We start from the raw sequence: 25,748 nt of genomic DNA, 5'->3' as shown, positions 1-25,748 counted from the left end.
CGTGGCAAACGACACTGGACGTTGCAGAAGACTCTACTCCAACGCAGGTAGGCACAGGAACTAGAACAATACGGAATACAGGAACGGGTAACAGGGCACGGGTAACAGCTGGAACGGGAAACACTAAGGGACCATTTGCGAGACAGACTGGGATAGACTAACAACGCTCAGGCAAGGATCAGAAGGCCTGGGGCCTTCTTATAGACCAGGTAATCAGGGCAGTTGATGATGATGATGAATAATTTGTGCGCGCGCTGGCCCTTTAAGTCCGTGCGCGAGCGCGCGCACCCTACGGGACACAGCAGGACGGAGCGGAGGTGAGCGCTGGCGTCTCCTAGGAAGGAGACAGGGACCAGCACTCACGGATCCATGGCTGCGGGCGTCGGGGGGTGAGTAAACCCGACGGCCCGCGGCCATGGACGTTACAGTATTGCTTGGGACGGATGCCAAAATGGCATTTGACCGGGTAGACTGGTTGTATCTACGTGAAACTCTAGGCAAATTTGGTTTTCCGGCACAGCTTATAGAAGCTGTATTCTCGTTATATACCATTCCTACAGCTAGAGTACAAGTTAACGGCACCTTTTCGGATCCTTTCCCCATAAATAATTGAACTAGGCAAGGATGCCCACTTTCACCCACATTATTTATAGTCATAATGTTACTTCAAATAAGACAAACACCCTCCATACATGGACTACGAATAGGAGAATTTGAACACAAAACAGCAGCTTTTGCAGACGATTTGTGACTATTTATTACAAATCCCTTGATATCATTTCCCCAGGTGTTGCATATTTTTAAGGATTTTGGTGACATTTCAAACTTTAAAAACCAACAATGATAAATCGGAAGCCCTGAACATAACAATACCAAAGGAAATACTTAAAATAATTAAAACTCAGTCACCGTTTCATTGGCCGAAGAATGAATTGACATACTTAGGTCTAAAAATAACATCAGATACCAAAAAGCTTTTTCACAGAAATTACACTCCTCTCCATCATAAAAATAATTGTAATGATGGGGGTAGGGAAACGGACAAGTGAGCCCTAATCTACCCACCACTCTGTCCCTGCCTACTTGCAACGACCCGCCCTAGGCGACGGGGTACAACTGGGCGGCGGTCCCTATGCTCAGTAAGTGCACGAGACAAACAGACAAGGGTACACAAAGCTAAGGGAAATGGGGAAGTTGCCCACGGCAACACCGTGAGCAACAAGAGTGGTGAACGAGCCGAGTCAAACCAGGAGTGTACGAGGTACCAAACGCAGAGCAGGAGAGTAGTCAGTAAGCCAGGGTCGGTATGGAGCAGGATCAAATAGTCAGAAGCTGTAGCTGGGCCAGGAAACCACACGAGAAGAATCACAAGCAAAGGAGGAACAGGAAAGGCAGGTATAAATAGACAGAGGGCGGGAGCTAGCTCCGTCTGGCCAGGCTGCGATAGGCTCTCCCACTCCTAAGCCTGCCAGCCTGAGTGGTGGAAGCTGGAGTCAGTCTCAGAGACATAGACTCAGGTGCAGACTGATTACCTATGGGCGTATACACAGAGGTTGTGCATGTCAGATCCTTTACAATAATTTTTTTTATATCTGGACTTAACATTCCGCGTGTATCTTCGTTGAGTCGAAATAACCATTTTACTACTCATATACTTCCTCAGATAATATATTTGCTACAAACACTTCAACTGGATATACCAAAGTACTATTTTTTTAAACTTAGGCGTCTATTTACAGTATTCATATGGAATAATAGAAAACCTAGGTTATCTTATTCTATACTCACTAAGAAAAGACTCCCAGGGGGAATTTCTTTACCTGATTTGCCCACATATTACAAGGCCATACAACTATGTAGATGGACCGAACTAGCAAATACAACAATCACGTTACCACATGTAGATATTGAATGCCACCTGATGGGGGAAAGTTTAACATCTTACCTCTGGGTTAAAGCGACACTACCTCCCAAATCATTGCTAGTTAGTGACCTTATCAGAGGACTACTTAAAGTTTGTCAATCCTCGCCAGCTCTTAATATAGGGAATGATAACATTTCTGTTTTGGCTCCGCTTTCATTGCTCCCTTGCTACATGAATAGGAAATTTATGCAGATTCCAGAAACATGGATACAACTTAAAGATACCAGAGTAGCGAGGATATATGAATGTCAAGCCACAAATAGTTTATCTCAGATACATGACGAATTGCATATAACTCAACCCACAACACTACAAACTTTTGACTTTTCATGTACATGTCAAAGGTTTATGACCACCTCTGGCACACTAAAGGGAGAGCCTACATGGTTAGAAAATTATGTATTGCATACATCCCCACCCAAGAGGTTTCTCTCTAACGTATACTCGGGTTCTAGTCTGCCTATTATAACTCCAAATTATTTGACGGCCTGGGAGAGGGAATTAAAGAGAGTTTTTTCGCTGGAAGAGGTTTCCACAAGTCTCAGGCATTCACATGGCTTTTCCAGGAAAATTATTTTAAAATCCTCACACGCTGGTATAAAAACCCAGAATTTTAATGTAAAATTCACCTTTAACATAGATCTCTTTGTTGGAGATGTGAAGAAAAGATAGGTAATATGTCACATATTTGGTGGTCTTGTTCGCAAATCAAACCCTTTTGGCAACAAGTAGAACAGCTTATAAATGAAGTGTGCTTGGTGTCCTTCTCGATTACAAGGGAACTGGTCTTATTGTGGATACCCAGAAACAGATTTTATGCCCTCTTCTAAGAATCTTCCCACTTATATAATTGCAGCGGCCAAATTATTGATTCCAACAAAATGGAGAGACGTCTTGCCCCCACCTTATTTTCAAAATGCATCAATTGTGCAGGTTAGAGGAACTACCAGCATCGGAAAATAAAAATAGACCATGGTTCTTGCAGGTTTGGCAACCTTGGTTAGACTACAGAAAACGATTATACTCAACATCAATTTCTAACGCTCAGTAATGAGATTTACAAATGTGTTAATATTCTCGGCTCCACAATATTTGAATACTGATGTTGTATCAATATGTTATTATGGGCATATGATGACCTTTGTTAGATTTAACGGCTTTTCATCCCTTTTACGACCACAATAGTTAAAATGGTTATATGTTTTGTTTTTTTCTCTAGATTAATATTTGTAACAAATCTTCTGTATGTACGTATACATCTTCTTGAGAGTGTCAGAATATGCTTTCTATGTCATACTTAACCCTTTCAGGACCAAGGTCATTTTGGCCTTTGAGGACCAGCCCCATTTTTTTCAAATCTGACATGTGTCATCTTATGTGGTAATAACTCTGGAATGCTTTTGCCTATCTAAGCGGTTCTGAGATTGTTTTCTAGTGACATATTGTACTTTATGTTAGTGGAAAAATGTGGTCAATAAATTCATTGCTTATTTGTGAAAAACACTAAAATTTAAAGAAAACTTGCAAAAATTATGATTTTTCTAATTTTAAATGTATCTACTTGTAAAACAGATAGTAATTCCACACACAATTGTTGCTAATTAACATCCGCCATATGTCTACTTTATATTTGCATGGTTTTTTGAACATTATTTAATTTTTCTAGGACATTACAAGGCAGCAATTTCTGACATTTTTTATAAAATTTCAAAAGGCTATTTTTCAAGGACCCGTTCTGAAGTGGCTTTGAGGGCCTTATGTGCTAGATGGACCTCATAAATTACCCCATTTTAAAATCTGCAACCCTCACAGTACCCAAAACAGCATTCAGAAAGTGTTTTAACCATTTAGGCGTCTCACAGGAATTAAAGCAAAGTAGAGGTGAAATGTACAAATTACATTTTTTTTTGCCGAAATTCATTTGTAATAAAAAAAATCGGTAACACAGAAGGTTTTACCAGAGAAACGCAACTAAATATTTATTGCCCAGATTCTGAAGTTTTTAAAAATATCCCACATGTGGCCCTAGTGTGGTAATGAACTGAAGCACAGGCCTCAGAAGCAAAGGAGCACCTAGAGGATTTTGGGGCCTCCTTTTTTTTTTAGAATATATTTTAGGCACCATGTCAAGTTTGAAGAGGTCTTGTGGTACCTAAACAGTGGAAACCCCCCAGAAGTGACATGGTTTTGGAAAATACACACCTCAAGGAATTTATCTAGGGGTATAGTTAGCATCTTGACCCGACAGGTCTTTTGCTATATTTAATGGAGTTTGTCTGTGAAAATGAAAATCTACTTTTTTTCTGCAAATTTTTTTTTTTTTACAGGGAATAAAGAATAAAAAGCACCCCATAACTTGTAAAGCTATTTCTCCCGATTACGGCAATACCCCATATGTGGTAATAAACTGCTGTTTGGACACGGCAGGGCTCAGAAAGGAGGGAGCGCCATTTGGCTTTTTGAGCACAGATTTAGCTTGGTAGTAGTTCTGTTTGGGGTATTGCTGGTATTTCAGTTTATAATGTGGGGGTATATGTAATCTGTGCAGAGAACATCAGGGCATAATAAGAGGGTATAATAATGCAGTAAATAATATCTGGCCGGTGTGGTACTGATAAATGGTGCCGGATGTTATCCGCTTTTGGAACGCTCTACACAATTTCTGTCTCTATATTCTGAGCGCCAGAACTTTTTTATTTTTTCTCCACCGGAGCTGTGCGAGGGCTTATTTGTTCCATTACAATCTGTAGTTTTCATTGGTATAATTTAAGGGTACATCACTTTTTATTAGATTTTTTTGGCAAGCAAAGTAACAAAAAAACATACATTTTGACAATGTTTTTTGTCTTTTTATGTTTGTTTTTTTTACAGTTTTCACAGTGTGCTATAAATGACATTTTACTTTATTCTGCGGGTCAATACTATTACGGCGATACCATATGTATATAGGTTTTTTTTAGGTTTTGTGGCGTTTGCGCAATAAAATCACTTTACTATAAAAAAAAAAATCACCATATTCCATATGGTACCATATGGTATCACCATATAAGTCACCATATTCTGAGAGCCATAACTTTTTTATTTTCAGTCAAAAAGCTGTGTAAGGGCTTGTTTTTTGCGGGATAGGTTGTAGTTTTTATTGGTACTGTTTTGGGGTACATGCAACTTTTTGATCACTTTTTATTCTATATTTTGGGAGGGGTGATGACCCAAAAAATTGTGATGCTGGTATTGTTTTTGAAAAAAATTTGCGGTGTTCACCGTGTGGGAAAAATTATATTATAATTTTATAGTTTGGGTCATTATGAACGCGGTCATACCAAATATGTGTACTTTTTTTACGTTTTCATTTTGTTCCTATAATAAAAGACTTATTATAGTAAAAAAGCATTTTTTGTTTTTACACTTTTATAAAACATTTTTATTACTTTTTTTTTTTTACTTTTTGGCCTGCAACACTGATAGCTGCTATAACACATTACAATACCTAGGTAGTGTAACGTGTTATAAACTGTCAGTGTGACGCTGAGAGTCAAATGAAAGGAAGCCTATGAGGACTAGCCTCCGGCTTCCGTGCATGGCAGACCCGGTGGCCGTTGTATGGCCTCCGGTTTTGCCATGCAACCGACGGCAGCACCCGCAATCGGTCCCCGGGAAAGTTTGTTTTAGCAACAAACTTTCCAGTTTGTTGCTACAACAAACTTTCCCTGCGATCACATGTTCGGGACCTGAACCAATCAGGTCCCGATCATGTCTCCGGGACCAGAGGCAGGGGTTAACAGCGTGGACCGGGTGTCAGCACTACTCTAAGACACCCAGATCGCGCTTTTAACACCCACTGTGAATTCACGTCAGCACAGCACAGAGCCCAGCAAGCGCCGACGTGAATTTACTGTGGGCGGTCGGGAAAGAGTTAAAAATGGTGATCATATTCTCTGTAGCCGAACCAATTGGTTCGGCTGTCATAGAACAGGTTGCTGGGGAGCCGCGGACACTGACACCACCGGCGTCCGAGCGATCTCCCCAGCGCTATGCTGGCAAAAGCAGAAGTCTGCAGATTCACGTCCTCGCTGCACGGGGTATATGCGAATAGGACGTGAATCTACAGATTGTCGGCATGAAAGGGTTAATGGATAATACTTCATTTGCTGGAATGTGAAGGGGGGTCCTGGCTCTCAAGCTTACTAATATCTATAGTCATGTATATTATGCATTTTTACGAATGTTATTTGTTATTGGAAACGTAAATGACACTATCTTTTTGTTACTGTAGATACAGATTTGTACGCTAACATTTTTTGAATAAAAAAAGTTTATACAAAAAAAAAGTGACCCTATGGGCAAAGGCTTACATTCCAGCTTTTTCTCGGAGAGAAGGCACCCGCCCCACCTCCAAAATTATATTTACCTAGTCCACGTCGTTCTGGAGATTCAAGGGATTCTTAAAGAGGCTCTGTCACCAGATTTTGCAACCCCTATCTGCTATTGCAGCAGATAGGCGCTGCATTGTAGATTACAGTAACGTTTTTATTTTTAAAAAACGAGCATTTTTGGCCAAGTTATGACCATTTTTGTATTTATGCAAATGAGGCTTGCAAAAGTACAACTGGGCGTGTTGAAAAGTAAAAGTACAACTGGGCGTGTATTATGTGTGTTACATTGGGGCGTTTTTACTACTTTTACTAGCTGGGCGTTCTGATGAGAAGTATCATCCACTTCTCTTCAGAACGCCCAGCTTCTGGCAGTGCAGACACAGCCGTGTTCTCGAGAGATCACGCTGTGTCGTCACTCACAGGTCCTGCATCGTGTCAGACGAGCGAGGACACATCGGCACCAGAGGCTACAGATGATTCTGCAGCAGCATCGGCGTTTGCAGGTAAATCGATGTAGCTACTTACCTGCAAACGCTGATGCTGCTGCAGAATCAACTGTAGCCTCTGGTGCCGATGTCCCGACACGATGCAGGACCTGTGAGTGACGTCACAGATCTGCACTGCCAGAAGCTGGGCGTTCTGAAGAGAAGTGGATGATACTTCTCATCAGAACGCCCAGCTAGTAAAAGTAGTAAAAACGCCCCGATGTACGCACATAATACACGCCCACTTGTACTTTTACTTTTCAACACGCCCAGTTGTACTTTTGCAAGCCTCATTTGCATAAATACAAAAATGGCCATAACACTCGTTTTTTAAAAATAAAACGTTACTGTAATCTACATTGCAGCGCCGATCTGCTACAATAGCAGATAGGGGTTGCAAAATCTGGTGACAGAGCCTCTTTAAAATAGATAGCTCCTTCACAATGACTGCCCATGCAGGTCTCTAGCAGCTGTTGTCATGAGCCGCCTAGGAACCTGTACAGGAAATACTGTAAGGCCACATTCACACGAGCGTATCAGATAAACGCACGTGAATCTGGTCTGTTATGCATCAGTGTGCTTGCGAGGGGCATGCGTTATTCACGCACTCGCAAAGCACATCTTTTTTTTAAAAATTTATTATTTTCAATTGAATTGATGCGCAAATCACGCACAGCACACGGATGTGCATCCGTGTGCGGTGCGTGGTTTTCATGCATCCATTGACTTCAATGAAAGACGCACCAATATAGGACATGCAGTGAGTTTTACTCAACGGACACACGCTGCGTGAAAATTCCTGCATGTGTGAATGGCCCCATTGAAATCAATGGGTCAGTGTGCTGTGCGTGATTTTCATGCACCCATTGACTTCAATGAAAAACGGACCAATATAGGACGTGCAGTGAGTTTTACGCAACGGACACACGCTGCATGAAAACTCCTGCATGTGTGAAATCAATGGGTCAGTGTGCTGTGCATGATTTTCACGGACGAGTTTTACGCTCGTCTGAATGAGCCCTAAGGCATCATTCACACGAGCGTATCAGATTCACGCGTGTGAAAAACGCACGTGAATCTGTTCCGTGTGTGTTGTGTTATGCATCAGTGTGCTTTCCGAGTTATTCACGCACTCGCAAAGCATATCTTTTTTTTTTATTATTATTATTTTCAATTGAATTGATGCGTAAATCACGCACAGAACACGCCTGTTCTCGCTCGTGTGAATGAGGCCTAACTCTCTATGCGTGATTTTTTACAAAAAAGGGGACAACAATGCTCAAAACATAATATTTCCTAACCAAATCCATAGACATGTTAAAAGAGAATCTGACACGCATTTCGTTTCAGGAGGCTTCGTCCAGAGGAAAACTCATGATCCCTGCACAGACATTTAGGCTATGTTCACACGGGGTATTTTGCCGAGTTTTTTGACGCGGAAACCGCGTCGCAAAACTCGGCAAAAACGGCCCGAGAACGCCTCCCATTGATTTCAATGGGAGGCGTCGGCGTCTTTTTCCCGCGAGCAGTAAAACTGCCTCGCGGGAAAAAGAAGCGACATGCCCTATCTTCGGGCGCTTCCGCCTCTGACCTCCCATTGACTTCAATGGGAGGCAGGAGAAAGAGTATTTCTCGCTGTTTTATGCCCGCGGCGCTCAATGGCCGCGGGCGAAAAACGGCGCGATAATTGCCGCGAAAATCGGCGTGCAGGGAGAGGAATATCTGCCTCAAACTTCCAAACGGAATTTTGAGGCAGATATTCCTCCCCCAAAATACTCCGTGTGAACATAGCCTTAGCAGCTTGTAGAATCCATATTAATACAAATACATTTATAAAGCGTGCACACATTTCAATGTCTGCAGGAAAATGTATTTATTAATAATGATTGTAGCTTCAATAAATTCCATTTAGGCCTGATTTACACGAGCGTGTTCGTTTTGCGCACGCAAAAAACGCGGCGTTTTGCGTGCGCAAAATGCACTTAACAGCTGCGTGTGTCATCAGCATATGATGCGTGGCTGCGTGATTTTCGCGCAGCCGCCATCATTATGACACTCTGTTTGGATGTTTGTAAACAGAAAAGCACGTGGTGCTTTTCTGTTTACATTCAGAGTTTGACAGCTGTTGCGCGAATCACGAAGTTCGCACGGAAGTGCTTCCGTGCGACCTGCGTGGTTTTCACGCACCCATTGACTTCACTGGGTGCGTGATGCGTGAAACACTCTGAAATATAGAACATGTCGTGAGTTTTACGCAGCGCATTCATGCTGCGCAAAACCCACGGACTGTCTGCACTGCCCTATAGAGTAATATAGGTGCGTACAACATGGGTGAAAAGCACGCGCGTATATTACGCTTGTGTAAATGATGCCTTACTGAATAATACAAATGACATTCAGGTAATGCACTCCTGGGTCAAACATCAAAAATCGACGTTTTTCCATGAGCTTACTTTGCACACCTGTAGACCTTGCAGATTTATTGTATAATCTGAGCCGAATAGATACAATGTATTGAAAAATCCAGTGGAAAAAGTTTTTAAAGTTATTCCTCTTTTTATTTTTAGCTGAATGCTTGTTGAGAAATGGTTTGGTGCGCAGTTTATTCCATGACTAGATTTACTCAGTGGACCCTTCCCCTTTTTGCATGAGTTTCAAAGAAAAAGGGAAAGGGTTTGGTCCTAAATGTCTGACAACAACATTCAAACAATCCAAATATAGTACTCTAGTGTCAGCTTTATCAGAATTTATCAGCATTTTTTATCTTGAAGGGGAAGTTACAAGTTATGTACTTTCTTGAGACACACATCATAAGAGTAGACTCCGCTTTGGTAAAACATTTCAGAAACCATTAGAGAATTGGGTGGAAGTAATGATTAACTAATGTAATACTATAGAAATATCCCCAAAATCTATGTAGGCAAGTAAAAAAATAAGGCCACATTCACACTTAAATGGGTTGTCCGGGATTAGAAAAAAGTGTCTGTTTTGGTTTATTTTTTTCCCTAGCAACAGCGCCACACCAGTCCATGGGCTCTGTCTGGTATTGCAGCTTCATTCAGATGTGGCACTGTTTCAGGAAAAAAGCTGGCTCGTCTTTTCTAATCCTGGACAACCCTTTAATCGACACCACACAAATAACACAATGCAATAGTATTTTACAAAATTTGGTGAAGGATTTGTATGCGATCAAAAACGGACCTGCTGTGTTTGTTTTTTATCTATTGTCCTTGGGATGTGTCTGGTACTATAGAAGCAAAGTCTGTTTTCCAACCTCACACAGCTCCTTTAAGCTGTCAATAAACAACTGCGCTATTTGCGAAATTTTAGCTTACATTGAGGGCTTATTCAGACGAACGTATAATACGTCCGTGCAACGCGCGGGATTTTCACACGCCTCGCACGGACCTATGTTAGTCAATGGGGCCGTTCAGACAGTCCGTGATTTTCACGCAGCGTGTGTCCGCTGCGTAAAACTCACGACATGTCCTATATTTGTGTGTTTTTCGCGCATCCCGCACCCATTGAAGTCAATGGGTGCGTGAAAATCACGCGCAGCACACGGAAGCACTTCCGTGTGACGCTCGTGATTCGCGCAACAGCAGTAAAAACTATGAATGAAAACAGAAAAGCACCACGTGCTTTTCTGTTTACAAACATACAGAGTGTCATAATAATGGTGGCTGCCACGCATCATACGCTGCTGACACAAGGAGCTGTTATGGACCTTTTGCGCGCGCAAAACGCACCGTTTTTTGCACGCTCGTGTGAATCCGGCCATAGGGTAACCGGTTTTCAAATTAATTGGTTGCACAATTTTGCCGGTAAAAGTGCTGTTTACCTGCAAAATCGTCCGCCCATTAATGAATAGACAGGCAATTTTGTGGTCAGTGGCGTTTTTTTCCAAATGCAGCATGTTCTGGGTATGCCGATTTTTCCATAGACTTCTCTATAGGACTTCAAAAAAGTCAGAAAAAAAGCACATGTACAAAATTACATCAAATAAAAAAATGCTACAAACACCTTAAAAAATGCATGCAAGCCAGAAACGTTATGTGTGTGAAGGAGGCCTGAATTCTGTGAATATTTTTCTGCCGTGCAAGTTTTGGGTGGTCAGCTCAAAGAGGTTTTATATATATATATATATATATATATATATATATATATATATATATATATATATATATATATATATATATATATACAGATAACACAGTCAGCATTGTTTTTTACTTAAATACACCCAGTTAATATGAATAATTTTCTGTGAATTGGCTATTTCAGTCCTCTACTACAATAGCAGGAAAGGTGACATGTTCTACTAGTACCATAACTTCGTCATACTCAGAACACAAGAGTTTCTTACGACGGTCACATAGGATACGGGTGGAGTAGTTTACTTCTAGTTCCTCTCTATATCTTTTCAATGTATCATTGAAACATATGTGTCATTATAATGGTGTTCTTTTCTATTGCTTTTGTTTTACTTCTCACTGTGTCTATTTATATTATTGTGTCCACCTTCTGAATACAGACAGTAGTCCCGGACTGACTAAAAATCCTTTAAGCCAGATTGAGCCAGGTCAGAGTTTGAGGTCATAGATCCATTCTAAACAAAAGTATAGTCTGAGGCTGATCACTTAATCTGGAGCCAGGTGGCAACCTTTCACCCTGATCACGGCTAGAAGGGTTACTTACTTTCTTTAACCCCTTTTTTTTTTGGCAGAGATGCATCAATTACAGTAGCAGAGATAACAGTGGTCCTTTGCCCTTTAGCCAAAGTTCACATCTCGTTTTGTGCACACGTTTGTGGTATACGACGACGTATACATTTTTATTTACAAAAATTATGCATTTGTAACATACGTATACATTTTTTGTAGTATACATCGTATAAGTTTTTATACGATTGTGTCCATTCTTATTTCTAAAAACGTATACGTTTTTTTCTTGCGTTAAATCAAACTTTGTAAAGTCAAGATTTCCCATATATGGTGACAAAAACGAATACGTTTTATGTACGCAAACATAGGGTTTAAGATTGCTGTAACGTCTGTGGTCGCTGACCACAAACTCCTCTCATCCTGCCGACGCCTTTCTCTCCAGAGATGCCAGCACATACGGCCGTCCTGTTCCGCAGTGACCACAAGGGTGCGCGCGTGAGCACAGTCCAGCCATATAGAGCCAGAGCGCACACATGTGTCAGACTGAGCTGATTGTTACCAGATCACCCTGGACTATAAGAAGGGCCCTGCCCCTTCCTTCATTGCCTGTGCGTTGTTTGTACCTACCCGTGTTAGTCTTTGAAATGGTCCCTTGAGTGATTTCGAGTTCCCAGTCCCTGCTACCTGTATCCCGTGCTACCGTGTTCCTGTGCTGTATAGAGTTGGAGTCGTGTTGCGTCGCCTACTACACCCGCTGTATTTCTCCGCACCCGTTGTCTGCCTGCTGCCTGAGTTCCATCCGAGCCTAAACCATCGCTACTCTGAATTGCCACAGGTACATTTATCCGAACTATAGACATTGATTTTTTACTCTGTTTGGCCAGCTGCAATACCGCAACGGCGGTACGGCCCAGTGGGTCCACATACCCACAGATCGTGACAATTGCATATGTCGTCCATACGTCACCATTGACTTCAATACAAATAAAAACTTATACGTGTGGTATAAGTACTGAAAAGCGTAGTAGACAACGCTTTTAAGATCATGGAAAAAAAAAGGATAGAACGTAAGCACACAAAGTGTATGCACAAACTACACCATTAGGCTGGGTTCACACGAGCATGTGACGTCCGTACTGGACGGAACGTATTTCGACCGCAAGTCCCGGACCGAACACTTCAGGGAGCCGGGCTCCTAGCATCATAGTTATGTACGATGCTAGGAGTCCCTGCCTCTCCGTGGAACTACTGTCCCGTACTGAAAACATGATTACAATACAGGACAGTTGTCCTGCAGCGAGGCAGGGACTCCTAGCATCGTACATAAATATGATGCTAGAAGCCCGGCTCCCTGCAGTGTGTTCGGTCCGGGACTTGCGGCCGAAATACGTTCCGTCCCAGCCTAAGTGCGTCCGTCCTGTCCATAGAAATCAATGTGCACGCTGTGGTACACGTTTTGACACTGTTTTTCAGTGTGATTGGTGCAACAGTGTAAATCAGGGTGAATTGATTCAGTGTGAATCAGTGTGATGGGTGCAACTTTCAAAGTGCTTTCTATTAAAAATTATTTTGCTTTTTGAGATATAGCTGCTTTGTATTCTGTATACAGAGCAGCTGTATCTAGAACTGAAGCCTGTATCTGTCAGGTCCGCTGGACTGACGGGTTCTGTGTAAGTGGGATATGCGTGTCTCAGACTCGCAAGATCCACCTGTAATCGATCACATCTAAGTTCATAACTTAGATGTGATCGATTAAAGGTGGATCCTGTCAAAGACACGCAGGACCCGCTGACACTAAACCCGTCAGTCCCACGGATGTAATGTATTCAGGTCTTAGCGCGTGATACAGCTACTATGTATACAGAATAAAAAGCAGCTGTATCTCAAAAAGTAAAAATATTTTTAATAAAAAGTATTTTGAAAGTTGCACCAATTGCACTGTAAGACCTTTTTATATAAAAGTTAAAAAAAATGATTTCAAAGGTGTACACAAGGTTTAAATAATGTAAGTCGCCAGACGTGTTAGGGCTCAGATGGGTCCCCGTACTCCTGATTCCAATCCCTTATGTGACAGCTATGGGGTATGTAGACCCACTAGGCCGCTCCGCTGTAGTTGAGCAGAAGCTGGCCAAACACCAGTCAATAATATTCTTTTGGACAAGAGTACCTGGATAGAAGATTAGTCAGACACTTGGCAAAGATGACACTTGGCAAAGATGACACTTGGCACAGATAATACTCTCAACTCCGACACTAGACTTTACACTGGAACAAACAAAATGACTGGGTACGGGAACACAGGATACAGGATACAACTAAGGGACCATTTGCAATAACGAATGTGAGCAGACACAACAACGCTCAGGCAAGGAAAAAGAAGGCAGAGTCCTTTTTATAGTTCCTGGTATGCTGGGTAGGATGGGGCAGATTTTCTTGGTGCGCGGGCTGGCCCTCTAAGGGCTTATTCATACGAACGTATAACACGTCCGTGCAACGCGCGCGCGGACCTATCTTAGTCAATGGGTCCATTCAGACTGTCCGTGATTTTCACGTAAAACTCACGACATGTCCTATATTTGCCCGTTTTTCGCGCATCACGCACCCATTGAAGATTAAAGGAGGCCTACCAGAAGAAATATATAAAATATATAAAAGTGGAGGTTAAAAAGCAAATGTGAAAAAAATATTTGATTCAATGCAGTGAATAAATTTGATCCACATAAATGTCTCGTCTCCAGGTGTGGGCTAATTTACATACATAAATACAATTTTGCCTTTTTGTTTTCATAGGCAACATAGTCCTCTAGTTATCTGATGAAATATGACATTTCCTACTTCCACATGAAACCTAGTTTTTCTTTTAAGGAAAACTGAAATATGTGCATGCTTGAACGGAAGTTATCTAAGTTCCTAAAGGAACTCATTGCCCTCTAGTGGCTAACATTTGCAAGTTTTGAAAATGTATATATTCTTTTAAAGGGTAACTAAACTTTCAACAAACTTCTGACATGACATAGTGATCAGATACCCCGAATGATCGCTAGAACAAAGCAGAAAAAGCGCTAGGGTGAGCGCTGAGCCGCTTGGTTTCTGATTGGCTTAACTCGGAAAGCCGATGTAGCATTGTACGGACCAGGGGCGTAACTAGGAAAGACTGGGCCCCATAGCAAACTTTTGACTGGGGCCCCCCCCTCCCCTGGGTGTCACACAACCCCCACCCCCTTGTAGATAGTGCCTTTTTTACAGCCCCCACTGTAGATAACGCCATACAGCCCCCCCCTCTGTAGAGAACGCCATACAGCCCCCCTGTAGATAACGCCATACAGCCCCCCTGCAGAGAACGCCATACAGCTCCCCCCTGTAGGGAACGCCATACAGCTCCCGCCTGTAGGGAACGCCATACAGCTCCCCCCCCCTGTAGGGAACGCCATAAAGCGTCCCCCCTCCCAAAAAAATGCGACCTACAGTGTGTCCTACAAAATACATGTATCCCCTATCCACAGGATCTCCACAGGATAGGGGATACATGAGTGATCGATGGCAGCGATAGGGAGAACGGGGGACTGAAAGTCCCCTGAACTTCTCCATGACTAACCTCTGACTTCCGGCGTCTGCGCAGCTCAATAAAAATGAAAGGAGCGCTGGTCACGCATGCGCACAAGCGCGACCGGCGCTCCATTCATTTCTACGGAGCTGCCGACACAGACCCCGGAAGTCCGAGGTTTGTGATGGAGAACTTCAGGGGACTTTCAGTCCCCCGTTCTCCCTATCAATGCCAGCGATCACACATGTATCCCCTATCCTGTGGAGATCAAGTGGAGATCCTGTGGAGAGGGGATACATGTCTTTTGCTCTATTTTGCGCCTTCAGGACCAGACACCGTTTAGCCCTTTTTAGCACGTGTTAGTTAAATGGCTATAACTTTTTTATTTGTTGGGATAACTACGTGATTTTTGCGACGTTTTTTCCATAGACAATGCAGGTTTCATTTTTTATCGTTTTTATAAACACCTTTTTTGCTATTTTAGAATTTTTATTCATAAAGTTTGAAAATAATAGTAAAAAAATAAGCTTTTTTACGTTTCAGCTATTTTTTTTGGGTAATAACATAGTTTTACCCTAAAATAGACCTTTTATTTGTAATCGTCATTGTCTACCGTAAATTTTTATATATTACATGTCTATATTAGAGTAATTGGGTCAGCGCTAGCGTTACAACAATGATTGGCGGGGGGAATGGTTTTTTTTTTGGGGTGGGTATTTTATGTGTATTTATAATTTAAATTTTTTTTGCACTTTACGTTACTATTTTTTTTTATTACTATGGTCTGTCCCCCAAAGGTCAAAGAAGACCTTTGGGGAACTTTTATATATTTTTTTCCTCTCTTTTACACCATGTTTTTTCACTGTAACTGGAGCTGCACAGCAGCCCCAGTTACAGGGGAAATCAGCCCTCTCATAGTGACGATTGTCACTAATAGGGCTGTGCTGGGTCTAGTAAGACCCAGCAGCAGCCTGCCACTAACGGCACCCGGCGATCATGTGACCAGTCACATGATCACCGCCAAGAATAGAGACAGCGCCGCTGCTGCTGCTGTCTCTATTCCTGTACACAGCGCGCATTCAGCGCTGTGTACAAGTGATCGGAGAAGACAGAAGCAGCAAAAGCTGCTTCTATCCTCTCCTCAGGGTCCCCGGCAGTCACTGACAGCCGGAGACCCGACATTCAGCTGCCCGATCGCGCGGGCAGCATGTTAAAACCCGAGCCGTAGAAAGTCTAGGGCTCGGGTTTTAAGGACCCTGACCGCTGGCCGTAAAAATACAGCCAGCGGTCGGGAACCAGTTAATGGCAGAGCGGGGAGATACCTCCCTGCTCTGCCGTACTGTTCAGTGGCGTCCCGCTGTAGCAACCATAGCAGCTGCTAGCGGAGCCTCCGGCCATGGTGGGGGCCCGTGCCGGCGGGCGACACGGGCCCCCTCATGCCGCGGGCCCCGTAGCAGCCGCTACTGCTGCTACGGCGGTAGTTACGCCACTGGTACGGACCCAACGGAAAGTCTATGGCCCCGTACACCGCTACATCAGCTTTCCGAAAAAAGCTAATCAGAAACTAAGCAGCTCAGCGCTCACCCAATCGATTCTGCCACTTAGTTCTTGCCCCTTAAAGGGGCAGTGCGCGCAAAACTCAAAAGTTACCCAACCGCCCCTGCTGCTTCCCAGGACTACTTATGGCACCATTACCATATCCCAAGTGCCTGAGCAATGTTGTTACTAACCCAGTGTTAGTCTGCGAAGGCCCCGTATCCTGTGTCCGTGACCAGTCCCGCATCCTGAGTCCCGTGTCCGTGTCCGGTCCCGCATCCTGAGTCCCGTGTCCGTGTCCGGTCCCGCATCCTGAGTCCCGTGTCCGTGTCCGGTCCCGCATCCTGAGTCCCGTGTCCGTGTCCGGTCCCGCATCCTGAGTCCCGTGTCCGTGTCCGGTCCCGCATCCTGAGTCCCGTGTCCGTGTCCGGTCCCGCATCCTGAGTCCCGTGTCCGTGTCCGGTCCCGCATCCTGAGTCCCGTGTCCGTGTCCGGTCCCGCATCCTGAGTCCCGTGTCCGTGTCCGGTCCCGCATCCTGAGTCCCGTGTCCGTGTCCGGTCCCGCATCCTGAGTCCCGTGTCCGTGTCCGGTCCCGCATCCTGAGTCCCGTGTCCGTGTCCGGTCCCGCATCCTGAGTCCCGTGTCCGTGTCCGGTCCCGCATCCTGAGTCCCGTGTCCGTGTCCGGTCCCGCATCCTGAGTCCCGTGTCCGTGTCCGGTCCCGCATCCTGAGTCCCGTGTCCGTGTCCGGTCCCGCATCCTGAGTCCCGTGTCCGTGTCCGGTCCCGCATCCTGAGTCCCGTGTCCGTGTCCGGTCCCGCATCCTGAGTCCCGTGTCCGTGTCCGGTCCCGCATCCTGAGTCCCGTGTCCGTGTCCGGTCCCGCATCCTGAGTCCCGTGTCCGTGTCCGGTCCCGCATCCTGAGTCCCGTGTCCGTGTCCGGTCCCGCATCCTGAGTCCCGTGTCCGTGTCCGGTCCCGCATCCTGAGTCCCGTGTCCGTGTCCGGTCCCGCATCCTGAGTCCCGTGTCCGTGTCCGGTCCCGCATCCTGAGTCCCGTGTCCGTGTCCGGTCCCGCATCCTGAGTCCCGTGTCCGTGTCCGGTCCCGCATCCTGAGTCCCGTGTCCGTGTCCGGTCCCGCATCCTGAGTCCCGTGTCCGTGTCCGGTCCCGCATCCTGAGTCCCGTGTCCGTGTCCGGTCCCGCATCCTGAGTCCCGTGTCCGTGTCCGGTCCCGCATCCTGAGTCCCGTGTCCGGTCCCGCATCCTGAGTCCCGTGTCCGGTCCCGCATCCTGAGTCCCGTGTCCGGTCCCGCATCCTGAGTCCCGTGTCCGTGTCCGGTCCCGCATCCTGAGTCCCGTGTCCGTGTCCGGTCCCGCATCCTGAGTCCCGTGTCCGTGTCCGGTCCCGCATCCTGAGTCCCGTGTCCGTGTCCGGTCCCGCATCCTGAGTCCCGTGTCCGTGTCCGGTCCCGCATCCTGAGTCCCGTGTCAGTGTCCGGTCCCGCATCCTGAGTCCCGTGTCAGTGTCCGGTCCCGCATCCTGAGTCCCGTGTCAGTGTCCGGTCCCGCATCCTGAGTCCCGTGTCCGTGTCCGGTCCCGCATCCTGAGTCCCGTGTCCGTGTCCGGTCCCGCATCCTGAGTCCCGTGTCCGTGTCCGGTCCCGCATCCTGAGTCCCGTGTCCGTGTCCGGTCCCGCATCCTGAGTCCCGTGTCCGTGTCCCGCATCCTGAGTCCCGTGTCCGTGTCCCGCATCCTGAGTCCCGTGTCCGTGTCCCGCATCCTGAGTCCCGTGTCCGTGTCCCGCATCCTGAGTCCCGTGTCCGTGTCCCGCATCCTGAGTCCCGTGTCCCTGTCCCGCATCCTGAGTCCCGTGTCCGTGTCCCGCATCCTGAGTCCCGTGTCCGTGTCCCGCATCCTGAGTCCCGTGTCCGTGTCCCGCATCCTGAGTCCCGTGTCCGTGTCCCGCATCCTGAGTCCCGTGTCCGTGTCCCGCATCCTGAGTCCGGTGTCCGTGACCGGTCCCGCATCCTGAGTCCGGTGTCCGTGACCGGTCCCGCATCCTGAGTCCGGTGTCCGTGACCGGTCCCGCATCCTGAGTCCGGTGTCCGTGACCGGTCCCGCATCCTGAGTCCGGTGTCCGTGAGCGGTCCCGCATCCTGAGTCCGGTGTCCGTGACCGGTCCCGCATCCTGAGTCCAGTGTCCGTGACCGGTCCCGCATCCTGAGTCCAGTGTCCGTGACCGGTCCCGCATCCTGAGTCCAGTGTCCGTGATCGGTCCCGCATCCTGAGTCATTCGGCACCAGCCTGCTTCCAGTAATTCGGCACCAGCCTGTATCTGCATCTACCAGTGACTGTATTACATTTGTCTGGCCAGCAGCTTCTCCATTACGGCGGAGTAGCCCAGTGGTTCCACAGCCCCATTGGACGTTACACTTTTCTGATGACACTTTCCCTTTCAGAAACAATAATCTGCCATTTATATCAATCTTGGTATCAAGTAGGACCTGGGAAACTCTTGGTATCAAGTGTAATGAAGGGTTCGTGGACCCACTGGGCCGTACCGCCTTGGCGGTATGGCAGCTGGCCAACAGGACGCAGGTCAATGTCTATAGTTCGTATAGGGTACCTGTGGCAGCTCGGACAGTAGTAAGGCAGGCTAGGCAGGAACTTGGCAGCAGGTGGACGTCAGGCGTGGAGAAGCAGCACAGGCGTGGTATACAGCAGAGCACGGCTACAGCTAAGCACGGCACTAGATCAGGTTACAGGAACAGGAAACACTGGGAGCAGGAAACACTAGGGGACCATTTGCAAGACAGACTAGGAATACAACAACAAAGCTCAGGCATAGAACTAGGGGGCTGGACCCCTCTTATAGTCCAGAGTAATCACGGGTCAAAGTTCAGGAAAGAGGTCCGGTGCGTGCGCTGCCCCTTTAAGAGCGGGCACGAGCGTGTGTGCGCACCCTACGGGATCCGGCATTGGTGAGTAGACGCAAGCGCTGGCTTCTCCTGAGGAGGAGGCTGGGCCCAGCGCTTGCCAACTCGTGGCTGTCAGGGGGAGAACGGAGCTGATAGCCCGCATTCACAAACTCCTGGAAGACCGTGGGAGCGTTACACAGGCCGAAGGGCATTACTAGATATTCATAGTGTCTGTCCCAGGTGTTAAATGCCGTCTTCCATTCGTCACCCTGGCGAATCCGGATTAGCTTGTAAGCCACCCGCAGGTCTAACTTGGAAAAAATCTTGGCACCACGTATACGGTCAAATAATTCTGAGATCAATGGCAATGGATACTTATTTTTCACCGTGATCTGGTTGAGACCCCGATAGTCTACACAGGGGCAAAGAGAACCATTCTTCTTTTAGACGACTTCCTCCCCGGCTCGTGCTGGGGAGGAAGACTTGCGTATGAAGCCCTGCTCCAAGTTCTCTCTAACATAGGCGGACATAGACAAGGTCTCTGGCAAAGAGAGAGGATATTCCCTGCCACGGGGAAGGGAAGCACCAGGAACCAGCTCGATAGGACAGTCATACGCCCGATTTGGGGGCAGAGTCTCCGCCTCTTTCTTGCTGAAGACGTCCGCAAATAAAGCAAAATGACTAGGCAATCCTGCCAGTGACTGAGGCAGAGGAGACTGAGCCAAATGAATCGGTCCCAGGCAACGATTGTGACACTCGGGGGCCCCACTGGAGTACTTCTCCAGAGTTCCAGTCCAGGACTGGGGCATGCAATCGGATCCAAGGCAGGCCCAGCAACACAGGATCCACGGCTCTGGGTAGGACATAGAACGACAGCAGTTCAGAGTGGAGAGCCCCTACTTGGAACCTCAGTGGTTTGGTCACAGCAATAACTGGGTCTGGCAGGGGTAGACCATCCACTGAAGCAATTGTCAACGGGCTCTCCATAGGGGTGGTAGGCCACTGAAGAAGGGCCACCTGGTCTCTACGGATGAAATTAGCAGCGAATCCAGAGTCCAGATACACAGATACCTGATGCATTTTCTCGCCGGACACTATGGTCGCTGGTATGGACAATTTGGACGAAAGTCCTTTTTTACCCAGGGTTGTCACTCCTAGCAACCCTAAGCTTTGGGGCTTTTGGGGGCACAGGCACTCAAGATGGCCACCGAAACCACAATAAAGACAAAGTAGCGAAGTGCGTCTGCGTTGTCTCTCCTGGGTGGATAGTTTACCCCGGTTCATCATCATGGACTCTTTAGGAGGATCGATATCTGAAGACAGCAGGGGTTACTGCAAAGTAGGTACCAGACTAGGAGGGTCTCTCTCCCGACGAACCTCTTGGAGGCGTTCTCGGATCCGCATATCAATCCGGGCGGACAGAAGGATGAGGTCATCCAGGGTAGATGGCAGGTCTAGAGCGGCAAGTTCGTCCTTAATCTTATGAGACAGTCCATGCCACAATGCAGCTACTAGGGCCTCATTGTTCCATAACAGTTCTCCCGACAGGGTGCGGAAGTGGATAGCGTACTCACTCACGTGTCTCCTTGGCGTAGTTTAATCAAGGCAGCCGCTGCAGATGAGACCTGTCCAGGCTCCTCAAACACCATTCGAAAAGTCCGGAAGAAAGGCTTGAAAGTCACCGGTCTCAGGTCCTTGTCTCTCCCAGATAGGGTTCGCCCATGCAAGAGCCTTGCCAATGAGGAGAGGGATGATGAAAGCGACCCTTGAGCCGTCAGATGAAAATGTCCTAGAATACAGGCTGAAATGGATCTGGCACTGGTTCAAAAATCCACGACAGGAACCTGCATCTCCATCATAGCGGTCCGGAAGTGGCAAAGAAAAACGCGGGTCGACACTGCCAGGAGGTGTAGTCTGAGGATCAACACTGCCAGGAGGTGTAGTAGGAGGAACGGCAGCTCTTGCTTCCTGCTGACGTACGAGAATGTTCAAAGCTTGGAGGAGTTGGTCCTGTCAAGACAGGAGTTCCAGCAAATCCGCCCGCATCTCCTGTGACGTCGTCATGGTCTTGGATCGACCAGCGGGGTCCATGGCCTGAGCTTACTGTCAGGAAGGGTTCGTGCACCCACTGGACCGTACCACCTTGGCGGTATGGCAGCTGGCCAACAGGACGCAGGTCAAAGTCTATAGTTCGTATAGGGTACCTGTGGCAGCTTGGACAGTAGCACGGCTACAGCTAAGCACGGCACTAGATCAGGATACAGGTTACAGGAACAGGAAACACTGGGAGCAGGAAACACTAGGGGACCATTTGCAAGACAGACTAGGAATACAACAACAACCCCTCTTATAGTCCAGAGTACTCAAGGGTCAAAGTTCAGGAACGAGGTCCGGTGCGCGCGCTGCCCCTTTAAGAGCGGGCACGAGCACCCTACGGGATCCGGCATTGGTGAGTAGACGCGAACGCTGGCTTCTCCTGAGGAGAAGGCTGGGGCCAGCGCTTGCCGACTCGTGGCTGCAGCTGTCAGGGGGAGAACGGAGCTGACAGCCCGCAGCTACGGACATTACACCAAGTAGAACATGGGACACTTTATTATGGATGGCCATTGAGACACCTCTGTTTTTTGAGTCAGAAAAGCACAATGGAACCAAACTGTATAACATTTGTTCTTACACGAAGGAACATGGTTCCGTATAAAGTTTTTTCCGTAATAGGGCTAATGAGACCCTGTGTTTATGGAGGGAATATAAAATTTAATTTAACTTTCTCATTGAGATCCTTCACATTGTGGGAACAAATCTTAAGTGATCCCATTTTTATTTATTAAGGAGCAGGCAAAAAAATAAAAGTGTGTAGGAGGGGGGTAATTTAGGAATGGGGAAGGAAATTATGGGGAAAACATACAACAACATATAAAAAAAATGCAAGTACTGCACAAACATACAAGTATCCAATACAGCTGGACAACTACCAGCCAAACTCATTGTCGGCAAGTGAAAGCCTCTCTCAGGGTGAAAAGCCATTCCTGCCTATCAAATATATCTAGGCAACAATTATCAAATGTAAAGAAAAAGGAGCCAAGCTAAAAGTTTTTGCAATAACCTATGGTGTTCGCATTATGAACTTTGTTAACATAATACGGTTAAGCCGTAATGTACCATAAGTCCTTGGAAAGAACCAAAAGTGCCACCTAATGGAAGTCCATTGTCCCCATTGAGTGAAACCTATCAAAATGCTCAAGCAGGGGCTGGGGAACTCAAACGCTACACAATATGTCCTTTCCATAAGGAACAGTAAATCTGCATACATGAAGTATTAAACTCTAATTAACCCCTTCAAGACCAAGCTATTTTTGGCCTTCAGGACCAGACCCATTTTTTCAAATCTGACATGTGTCACTTTATGTGGTAATAACTCTGGAATGCTTTTACCTATCCAAGCGATTATGAGATTGTTTTCTCGTGACATATTGTACTTTAGGTTAGTGAAAAAATTTGGTCGATAAATTTATTGCTTATTTGTGAAAAACACCAAAATGTAGAGAAAATTTGAAGAAATTATGATTTTTCTAATTTTAAATGTATCTGCTTGTAAAACAGATAGTAATACCACACAAAATAGTTACTAATTAACATTTCCCATATGTCTACTTTATGTTTGCATCGTTTTTTGAACATTCTTTTATTTTTCTAGGACGTTATAAGACTTAGAACTTTAGCAGCAATTTCTCATATTTTTAAGAACATTTCAAAAGGCTATTTTTTTCAGGGACGAGTTCAGTTCTGAAGTGGCTTTGAGGGCCTTATATATTAGAAACCCCCATAAAACACCCCAGTTTGAAAACTTCACCCCTCAAAGTATTCAAAACAGCATTCAGAAAGTGTTTCAACCCTTTAGGCGTTTCACAGGAATTGAAGGAAAGTAGAGGTGAAATTTACAAATTTCATTTTTTTTTACAAAATTCATTTGTAATACATTTTTTTCTGTACCACAGAAGGTTTTACCAGAGAAATGCAACTCAATATTTATTGCCCAGATTCTGCAGTTTTTAGAAATTTCCCGCATGTGGCCCTAGTGCGCTAATGGACTGAAACACAGGCCTCAGAAGCAAAGGAGCACCTAGAGGATTTTGGGGCCTCCATTTTTTAGAATATATTTTAGGCACCATGTCAGGTTTGAAGAGGTCTTGTGGTGCCAAAACAGTGGAAACCCCCAAAAGTGACCCCATTTTTTGAAACTACACCCGTCAGGGAATTTATCTAGGGGTGTAGTTAGCATTTTGACCACACAGATTTTCTGCTAAATTTATTCGAATTAGTCTGTGAAAATGAAAATCTACTTTTATTGTGGAAAAACGTAGAATTTTCGAATTTTTGCAAGGAATAAAGGAGAAAAAGCACCCCAAAACTTGTAAAGCTACTTCTCCCGATTACGGAAATACCCCACATGTGGTAATAAACTGCTGCTTGGACCCACGGCAGTGCTCCGAGGGAAGGAGCGCCATTTGGATTTTGGAGCACTGATTTTACTGGAATATTCTTCGGTGCCGTGTCGTGTTTGCAATGCCCTGGAGGGAACTAAACAGGGGAAACCCCCCAAAAGTGACTCAATTTTGGAAACTATGCCCCTCAAGGAATTTTTCTAGTGGTATAGTTGGCATTTTGACCCCACAGGTTTTTTGCTGAATTTATTAGAATTAGTCTGTGAAGATGAAAATAGACTTTTTTTCTGAAAAAACATAGAATTTTCTAATTTTTATAAGGAATAAAGGAGAAAAAGCACCTCAACATTTGTAAAGCAATTTCTCCTGATTACGGCAATACCCCATATGTGGTAATAAACTGCTGTTTGGACCCACGGCAGGGCTCAGAAGGGACGGAGCACCATTTGGATTTTGCAGCTCAGATTTTGCTGAATTGGTTTCCGGGGGCCATGTCGCATTTGCAGAGCCCCTGAAGTACCAGTATAGTAGAAATTCCCCAGGTGTGATCCCATTTTGGAGACTATACCTATCAAAGAATTAAATTAGAGGTGTGGTGAGCATTTTGAGCCCTCAGGTGTTTTATAGATTTTATTAGAATTGGGCCGTGAAAATGAAAAATTTTTTTTTCCCAATAACCTATAGATTTAGCACATCATTTTTCATTTACACAAGCAATACAGGAGAAAAGACACCCCAAAATGTGTGACAAAATTTCTCCTGAATAGGGAAGTACCCCATATGTAGTTGTAAACTGCTATTTGGACATACAGCAAGAGTCTAAAGGGAAAAAGCGCAATTTCGTTTTTGGAGTGGAGATTTTACAAAATTTATTTTTTACTCCATGTTGCATTGCGCTGAGGTACCAGTACAGTGAAAACCCCCAAAAAGTGACCCCATTTGGGAAACTACACCCCTCAATGAACTCATCTAGAAGTGTAGTGAGCATTTTAACCCCAAAGGTTTTGTAGAAATTAGTGCACAGTGGATGTTGCAGATTTAAAATTGCCATTTTCCACATATATGCTATTTCAGTGCCAAATGTGTTGTGCCCAGCTTCTACCACCGTAGACACACACCCCATAAATTATTGTTAAGGGGTTCTCCAGAGTACAGTAATACCCCATATGTGGTCATTAACTGCTGTTTGGGCACACTGCCAGGCCCAGAAGGAGCGCCATTTGGCTTTTGGAGCGCAGATTTTGCTTGGTAGTAGTTTTGTTTAGTGTTTTACTGGTGTTTCAGCTTATAATATGGGGGCATATGTAAACTGGGCGGAGTGCATCAGGGTATATGTTAGCTGGGTGGAGTGTATCAGGGTATATGTAAGCTGGGCGGAGTGCATCAGGGTATATGTAATCTGGGCAGAGTACATCAGAGTATATAACAGAACCAGGAAAGTTGGAACCAGCGCTGGGAGTGTAGTTTCAGTAAAAACGGAAATCAAGTTTCCAAGTTTAATTGGTCTCGGTTAAAATCGAAGCACAGGGGCTACGAGAAAATGAAGTGACAGGTAGGTACAGTCCAGAGTACAGAGAGAAGGAGAGGAAAGGCGGTAGCCTACGCGTTTCAGACCTTCGCTAGGTCCTTAGTCATGGCTTATGATAAGTCTGACTGTGCAGTCTAGACCTATTTATAGTCAGTCGATCTTGTAGATAATTACTTAATTAATTGCGGTTCACGGCCGGAGAGGAAAAGGAGGAGCCCCGTGGACCGCAATCTTTTGTCTGTTTCCTTGTTATGGATGAATCCGTTGTACGGTATGTAAAGATTTTCTATGTTGTATACCTGAAGTTTGATTATAGAAACATACATACGTT

Source organism: Rhinoderma darwinii, chromosome 5 (assembly GCF_050947455.1).
Source record: "Rhinoderma darwinii isolate aRhiDar2 chromosome 5, aRhiDar2.hap1, whole genome shotgun sequence".
NCBI classification, from domain to species: Eukaryota; Metazoa; Chordata; class Amphibia; order Anura; family Rhinodermatidae; genus Rhinoderma; species Rhinoderma darwinii.
Note: the sequence above shows the minus strand (reverse complement) of the source record.